General features: G+C 44.3%; 1 pseudogene; it reads left to right on the forward strand.

Annotated features, from left to right (window-relative positions):
* Positions 1 to 7,490: 7,490 nt before the first annotated feature.
* Positions 7,491 to 7,659, forward strand: LOC121000233 (annotated as a pseudogene).
* The last annotated feature ends 259 nt before the right edge of the window (positions 7,660 to 7,918 follow it).

A 7,918-nucleotide genomic window follows, 5' to 3' on the forward strand; every position in this document is an offset into this window, starting at 1 on the left:
CTGCAGTTCATGCTTTGCATGCAGGTGCCTGGTCATGCAGGTTGTGCTAAGGTTCAGAACGTTAATGCCTCGCTTCAGGTTCTGATGGCACAGCGTGCAAACCACTCGGGTCTTGTCGTCAGCACATTGTTTGAGGAAGTGCCATGCCAGGGAACTCCTTGAAGCTGCCTTTGGGGTGCTCGGTTTTAGATGGCGGCGGTCAGTAGCAGGCGGAGTCTCTTGGCGGCGGGTGTTCTGATTTTGCCCACTGCTCCCTCTTTTGCTACGCTGTTGGCTCGGTCTCACCACTGCCTCTTCCTCTGAACTGTGAAAGTCAGTGGCACGACCTTCATTCCATGTGGGGTCTAGGACCTCATCGTTCCCTGCATCGTCTTCCACCCAGTCTTGATCCCTGACCTCCTGTTCAGTCTGCACACTGCAGAAAGACGCAGCAGTTGGCACCTGTGTTTCGTCATCATCAAAGACGTGCTGAGGTGGTATTCCCATGTCCTCATCATCAGGAAACATAAGTGGTTATGCGTTAGTGCATTCTATCTCTTCCACCCCTGGGAAGGGCTAGGTGGATGCCCTTGGGAAACCCTGGCAGCAGAGTCTTCAAACAGCATAAGAGACTGCTGCATAACTTGAGGCTCAGACAGTTTCCCTGATATGCATGGGGGTGATGTGACAGACTGATGGGCTTGGTTTTCATGCGCCATCTGTGCGCTTTCTGCAGAAGACTGGGTGGGAGATAATGTGAACGTGCTGGATGCACTGTCGGCCACCCAATTGACTAATGCCTGTACCTGCTCAGGCCTTACCATCCTTAGAACGGCATTGGGCCCCACCAAATATCCCTGTAAATTCTGGCGGCTACTGGGACCTGAGGTAGTTGGTACACTAGGACGTGTGGCTGTGGCAGAACGGCCACGTCCTCTCCCAGCACCAGAGGGTCCACTAACACCACCACGACCATGTCCACGTCCGCGTCCCTTACTAGATGTTTTCCTCATTGTTACCGTTCACCACAATAAGAAAAATATGTATTGAATTAAAATTCAGGCCTTTTTTTTACAGACACCTAACACTATCTAGACAAAATGACTGGGCACACCTAAAGATATTTGGTAACTGGTGTTTATTTATTAAAGACAAATAAAGTAATGAAATTGAAAATATCAGAAATAAAGTTGCGACAGTAAAAGGTATATAACGTTTGCACGTTTGAGTGATACTTCATATAAAGATTCTATATATTTGTAGTTGACGTGCGCATTAATCACTAGATGGTAGCGGTACTGCCTGTGACCAATAGCTTCACTCAAACACAAATAGACAGATTGATGCGTGAAAAATGAACTAGCATAAAAGCAACAATCTAATGTCAATTAAAATACAATACAATGTATACAATAATGGTCTAAATGAAAGTATTGATAAGGATATAAGCCGCGGACATAAGATAAAATATAGGAGAAAATCAAAAACACTCCTGCGCTCCCATACAAAAAAATCTACCAACCTATAGTTGAAGGTCCGCTGCACAGTGTATATAATGGGCTTTGCTGCTGACGCCCAGGGTACAAAATTGATTAAATGTTGATTTACCTTACGGTAAAAGCTTACACTGGCGCTGGTAGGTAGAAATGTGACACATAAAATACAGTGGCTGGATGAATATTCCGATTTAGTAAAAGATGGATATCATTGACAATCCAATGAATTAATCACCGCAATGATAATTACCTTTTCTCTGGATGTGGGCTGGAGAAATAGTCTAAGTTCTTTAAATATTTGCACGGTTCCCGTTCCTGTGTGTAGAGGGGTGTGAAGAGAGGCAAGAACTTCACTGCTCACCTGCTAGCATTCACACTGCTCCGGCCGGTAGCTGCGTGGTGCGAGGGAGCAGACTATGGTTTCGGCGTCCAGGATTTTCTGTGCGTGTGACGTCACCGCGAAGTACTACTGGTGCTTGAATCTAATATACCCTTTTAGGGATAGATTTAAAGTAGGCCTGATACAGCAGAAACCACTAATTTTGAGAATTGCAAATTTGGGAATTGTTTTTCAACCCAGAACAAAAGCTGTGCTTTGACGGTCACAAACAATAACTTGACCAGCTAAAACAGTACAGATTTGGTTGAATATAAATGTGAGGCCTATTTTTTAGGCGCTGGGTGACAGGCTCAACTTGCCCCTGATGTAGTATATGTCCAAAAAATAACCACACTATTGATGGTTAAATGCACTTGATGAAAGCTTGACCCTGATGTAGGATATAGCAAAAAATAACCACACTATTGATGGTTAAATGTACTTGGTGGTAGCTTGTGCTGGCGCACCACAAGCCACACAATGGCCGCCGATCACCCCAGAAAAAAAGTTATATAAAAACGCTCTGGGCAGCCTAAAAACAATGAGCAACTGAATATCAGCACTTCAATGATCCACAGCTGGAGATCGATCACTGAATGAAGTCTTTTGGAGGAGTTAATCTGCCTAATCTCGCCCTAACGTCGCAGCTGCAACCTCTCCCTACGCTTGTATCAGCAGAGTGACGTGCAGCGCTACGTGACCCAAGCTTATATAGAGGTTGGGTCACATGCTGCACTGGCCAATCACAGCCATGCCAATAGTAGGCATGGCTGTGATGGCCTCTTGGGGCAAGTAGTATGATGCTTGTTGATTGGCTGCTTTGCATAATGTTGGGGGAGCGCTTCTACTTCCAGGTTCTTTTTTGTATGTTACTATTGCTCTATTGGCAATGTTCCTCCAACATTATTACCACTCTCAAACCGGCCCGGCAGACCCTGATCACGTGACCAACACCAGTTCACGTGCACACCTAACAACAGACGCGCGTGCTTTGATACCACGTGGGACGCCGACAGCCGAAGAACAGAGCTACAAGCAACATCTGGTTGAAGCACCGACGGAAGACATCACCGCGTGGTGGGTAAGTGATCTCTGAACCTAAGACAGTACAGATGCCGTACGGAGGTCCAGAACACCAATTCCCCCATAGGTTGTTGTTTCTTTTTTCCACAAACATAAGCTTCACATCGTATATTATACAGGACAGTGCTAACCTTTTCATCCATTTTTTCATTTTTCCTTTTAGCTCTACCTATATATAAGCTAAAGTCCCACAAGGGACCATACTGTGTATGATTATTTTTTATAAGACTTTACACCACTTTCCTTCTTTTTATCGCAACCTATACATCCATCTATTTATAAAGGGACATAGACTGACCACAAACTGCTTGGAAAGTATAATATATCCACAGAAGCCCACCAGAAAAGATCCAACACATGGTCATTAGCACCAGTACTACATCTTATTGATTTTTACAACTTTTTTTCATCCTGGAAAAGCATATTATTTTTCACAGATCTTTATTCCTTATTTTTATGTCCTAATATTTTTCCCCACCTTTTTCCCACCACTTTATATACCATTTATCCTAATGGACTAGACACCACTAATTTTTTCACACGGATCCATCCTAAAAAACTGGTACCAGCCACCCCTTATCTGGCACCCACCACAAGTGCCCAGATTCCCCCACTCACTCACCTATGCTCCAAAAATCCCTACCTTATTTTTAAACTAGTATTTTAAATAAAACTACCATATTTAATCTCACTTATGAGTGTGCCTGCTATCTCCTTATTTTAAACTCTCTTTCTTTGACTGGGTGAGTCAAACCAGCAGTTCAGCACCTCAGCCATTCTATTGAGCAGTTGAGCCGCCGTATTTCTCTCTTCTCGGATATATATATATGTATCTGCCCCTTATGTGATATGTGTATGTATGTATGTATGTATACAGTATATATGGGCCCCTTTATATGGCCAATAGGGATATATACACTGCTCAAAAAAATAAAGGGAACACTTAAACAACACAATGTAACTCCAAGTCAATCACACTTCTGTGAAATCAAACTGTCCACTTAGGAAGCAACCCTGAGTGACAGTCAATTTCACATGCTGTTGTGCAAATGGGATAGACAACAGGTGGAAATTATAGGCAGTTAGCAAGACACCCACAATAAAGGAGTGGTTCTGCAGGTGGTAACCACAGACTACTTTTCAGTTCCTATGCTTCCTGGCTGATGTTTTGGTCACTTTTGAATGCTGGCGGTGCTTTCACTCTAGTGGTAGCATGAGACGGAGTCTACAACCCACGAAAGTGGCTCAGGTAGTGCAGCTCATCAATGCGAGCTGTGGCAAGAAGGTTTGCTGTGTCTGTCAGCGTAGTGTCCAGAGCATGGAGGCGCTACTAGGAGACAGGCCAGTACATCAGGAGACGTGGAGGAGGCCGTAGGAGGGCAACAACCCAGCAGCAGGACCGCTACCTCCGCCTTTGTGCAAGGAGGAACAGGAGGAGCACTGCCAGAGCCCTGCAAAATGACCTCCAGCAGGCCACAAATGAGCATGTGTCTGCTCAAACGGTCAGAAACAGACTCCATGAGGGTGATATGAGGGCCCGACGTCCACAGGTGGGGGTTGTGCTTACAGCCCAACACCGTGCAGGACGTTTGGCATTTGCCAGAGAACACCAAGATTGGCAAATTCGCCACTGGTGCCCTGTGCTCTTCACAGATGAAAGCAGGTTCACACTGAGCACATGTGACAGACGTGACAGAGTCTGGAGACGCCGTGGAGAACGTTCTGCTGCCTGCAACATCCTCCAGCATGACCGGTTTGGCATTGGGTCAGTAATGGTGTGGGGTGGCATTTCTTTGGAGGGCCGCACAGCCCTCCATGTGCTCGCCAGAGGTAGCCTGACTGCCATTAGGTACCGAGATGAGATCCTCAGACCCCTTGTGAGACCATATGCTGGTGCTGGTGGCCCTGGGTTCCTCCTAATGCAAGACAATGCTAGACCTCATGTGGCTGGAGTGTGTCAGCAATTACTGCAAGACGAAGGCATTGATGTTATGGACTGGCCCGCCCGTTCCCCAGACTTGAATCCAATTGAGCACATCTGGGACATCATGTCTCGCTCTATCCACCAACGTCACGTTGCACCACAGACTGTCCAGGAGTTGGCAGATGCTTTAGTCCAGGTCTGGGAGGAGATCCCTCAGGAGACCGTCCGCCACCTCACCAGGACCATGCACAGGCGTTGTAGGGAGGTCATACAGGCACGTGGAGGCCACACACACTACTGAGCCTCATTTTGACTTGTTTTAAGGACATTACTTTAAAGTTGGATCAGCCTGTAGTGTGTTTTTCCACTTTAATTTTGAGTGTGACTCCAAATCCAGACCTCCATGGGTTGAAAAATTTGATTTCCATTTTTTAATTTTTGCGTGATTTTGTTGTCAGCACATTCAACTATGTAAAGAACAAAGTATTTCAGAAGAATATTTAATTAATTCAGATCTAGGATGTGTTATTTTTGTGTTCCCTTTATTTTTTTGAGCAGTGTATTTCCTGTATGGCCGTGTATATATTGGCCCTGTATGGCAAGTGGGGTCATAGGTATGTCCCCTGTATGTGATGCCCCAGGTATATGCGAGTGTGTGTGTATATATAGATATGTGTGTATGTATTTGCACACATGTCTATGTATATACACTTATGTAAGCATGACAGTATGCATGTGGGCTTATTGCTGCCCATTTATACCCCCGGTTTTGTATGTGTATGTGTATGTGTTTATAGATGTGCCCCAAGCATCTGTGGATATATATATATATGTGTAGAGGGAAGTGGTATAATTGTGCATATGTGTGTATATACAGTATATATACACTCACCTAAAGAATTATTAGGAACACCTGTTCTATTTCTCATTAATGCAATTATCTAGTCAACCAATCACATGGCAGTTGCTTCAATGCATTTAGGGGTGTGGTCCTGGTCAAGACAATCTCCTGAACTCCAAACTGAATGTCAGAATGGGAAAGAAAGGTGATTTAAGCAATTTTGAGCGTGGCATGGTTGTTGGTGCCAGACGGGCCGGTCTGAGTATTTCACAATCTGCTCAGTTACTGGGATTTTCATGCACAACCATTTCTAGGGTTTACAAAGAATGGTGTGAAAAGGGAAAAACATCCAGTATGCGGCAGTCCTGTGGGCAAAAATGCCTTGTGGATGCTAGAGGTCAGAGGAGAATGGGCCGACTGATTCAAGCTGATAGAAGAGCAACGTTGACTGAAATAACCACTCGTTACAACCGAGGTATGCAGCAAAGCATTTGTGAAGCCACAACACGCACAACCTTGAGGCGGATGGGCTACAACAGCAGAAGACCCCACCGGGTACCACTCATCTCCATTACAAATAGGAAAAAGAGGCTACAATTTGCATGAGCTCACCAAAATTGGACTGTTGAAGACTGGAAAAATGTTGCCTGGTCTGATGAGTCTCGATTTCTGTTGAGACATTCAAATGGTAGAGTCAGAATTTGGCGTAAACAGAATGAGAACATGTATCCATCCTCTGATGGCTACTTCCAGCAGGATAATGCGCCATGTTACAAAGCTTAAATCATTTCAAATTGGTTTCTTGAACATGACAATGAGTTCACTGTACTAAAATGGCCCCCACAGTCACCAGATCTCAACCCAATAGAGCATCTTTGGGATGTGGTGGAACGGGAGCTTCGTGCCCTGGATGTGCATCCCTCAAATCTCCATCAACTGCAAGATGCTATCCTATCAATATGGGCCAACATTTCTAAAGAATGCTATCAGCACCTTGTTGAATCAATGCCCCGTAGAATTAAGGCAGTTCTGAAGGCAAAAGGGGGTCCAACACCGTATTAGTATGGTGTTCCTAATAATTCTTTAGGTGAGTGTATATGTCTACTATATGTATATATACAGTACAGACCAAAAATTTGGACACACCTTCTCATTCAAAGAGTTTTCTTTATTTTCATGACTATGAAGGCATCAAAACTATGAATTAACAGATGTGGAATTATATACATAACAAACCTTGTTTGAGTGTGAAACAACTGAAAATATGTCATATTCTAGGTTCTTCAAAGTAGCCACCTTTTGCTTTGATTACTGCTTTGCACACTCTTGGCATTCTCTTGATGAGCTTCAAGAGGTAGTCCCCTGAAATGGTCTTCCAACAGTCTTGAAGGAGTTCCCAGAGATGCTTAGCACTTGTTGGCCCTTTTGCCTTCACTCTGCGGTCCAGCTTACCCCAAACCATCTCGATTGGGTTCAGGTCCGGTGACTGTGGAGGCCAGGTCATCTGGCGCAGCACCCCATCACTCTCCTTCATGGTCAAATAGCCCTTACTTTCAAAGTTTTCCCAATTTTTCGGCTGACTGACTGACCTTCATTTCTTAAAGTAATGATGGCCACTCGTTTTTCTTTACTTAGCTACTTTTTTTTTGCCATAATACAAATTCTAACAGTCTATTCAGTAGGAGCTGTGTATCCACCTGACTTCTCCTCAACGCAACTGATGGTCCCAACCCCATTTATAAGGCAAGAAATCCCACTAGAAATCCCACAAAAATAAAAGTCGTGAGCGACTCTTAGCGGTGGATCACTCGGCTCATGCGTCGATGAAGAACGCAGCTAGCTGCGAGAATTAGTGTGAATTGCAGGACACATTGATCATCGACACTTTCACTGTGAAGTGAAAACCATTTCAGGGGACTACCTCTTGAAGCTCATCAAGAGAATGCCAAGAGTGTGCAAAGCAGTAATCCAAGCAAAAGGTGGCTACTTTGAAGAACCTAGAATATGACATATTTTCAGTTGTTTTACACTTGTTTGTTATGTATATAATTCCACATGTGTTAATTCATAGTTTTGATACCTTCAGTGTGAATCTACAATTTTCCTAGTCATGAAAATAAAGAAAACTTTTTGAATGAGAAGTTGTGTCCAAACTTTTGGTCTGTACTATCGGGCTCCTGACGAAGGAGCCCGATAGGCCCTGAAACGCGTATGGT

Source organism: Bufo bufo, chromosome 4 (genome assembly GCF_905171765.1).
Source record: "Bufo bufo chromosome 4, aBufBuf1.1, whole genome shotgun sequence".
In the NCBI taxonomy this organism is placed as follows: domain Eukaryota; kingdom Metazoa; phylum Chordata; class Amphibia; order Anura; family Bufonidae; genus Bufo; species Bufo bufo.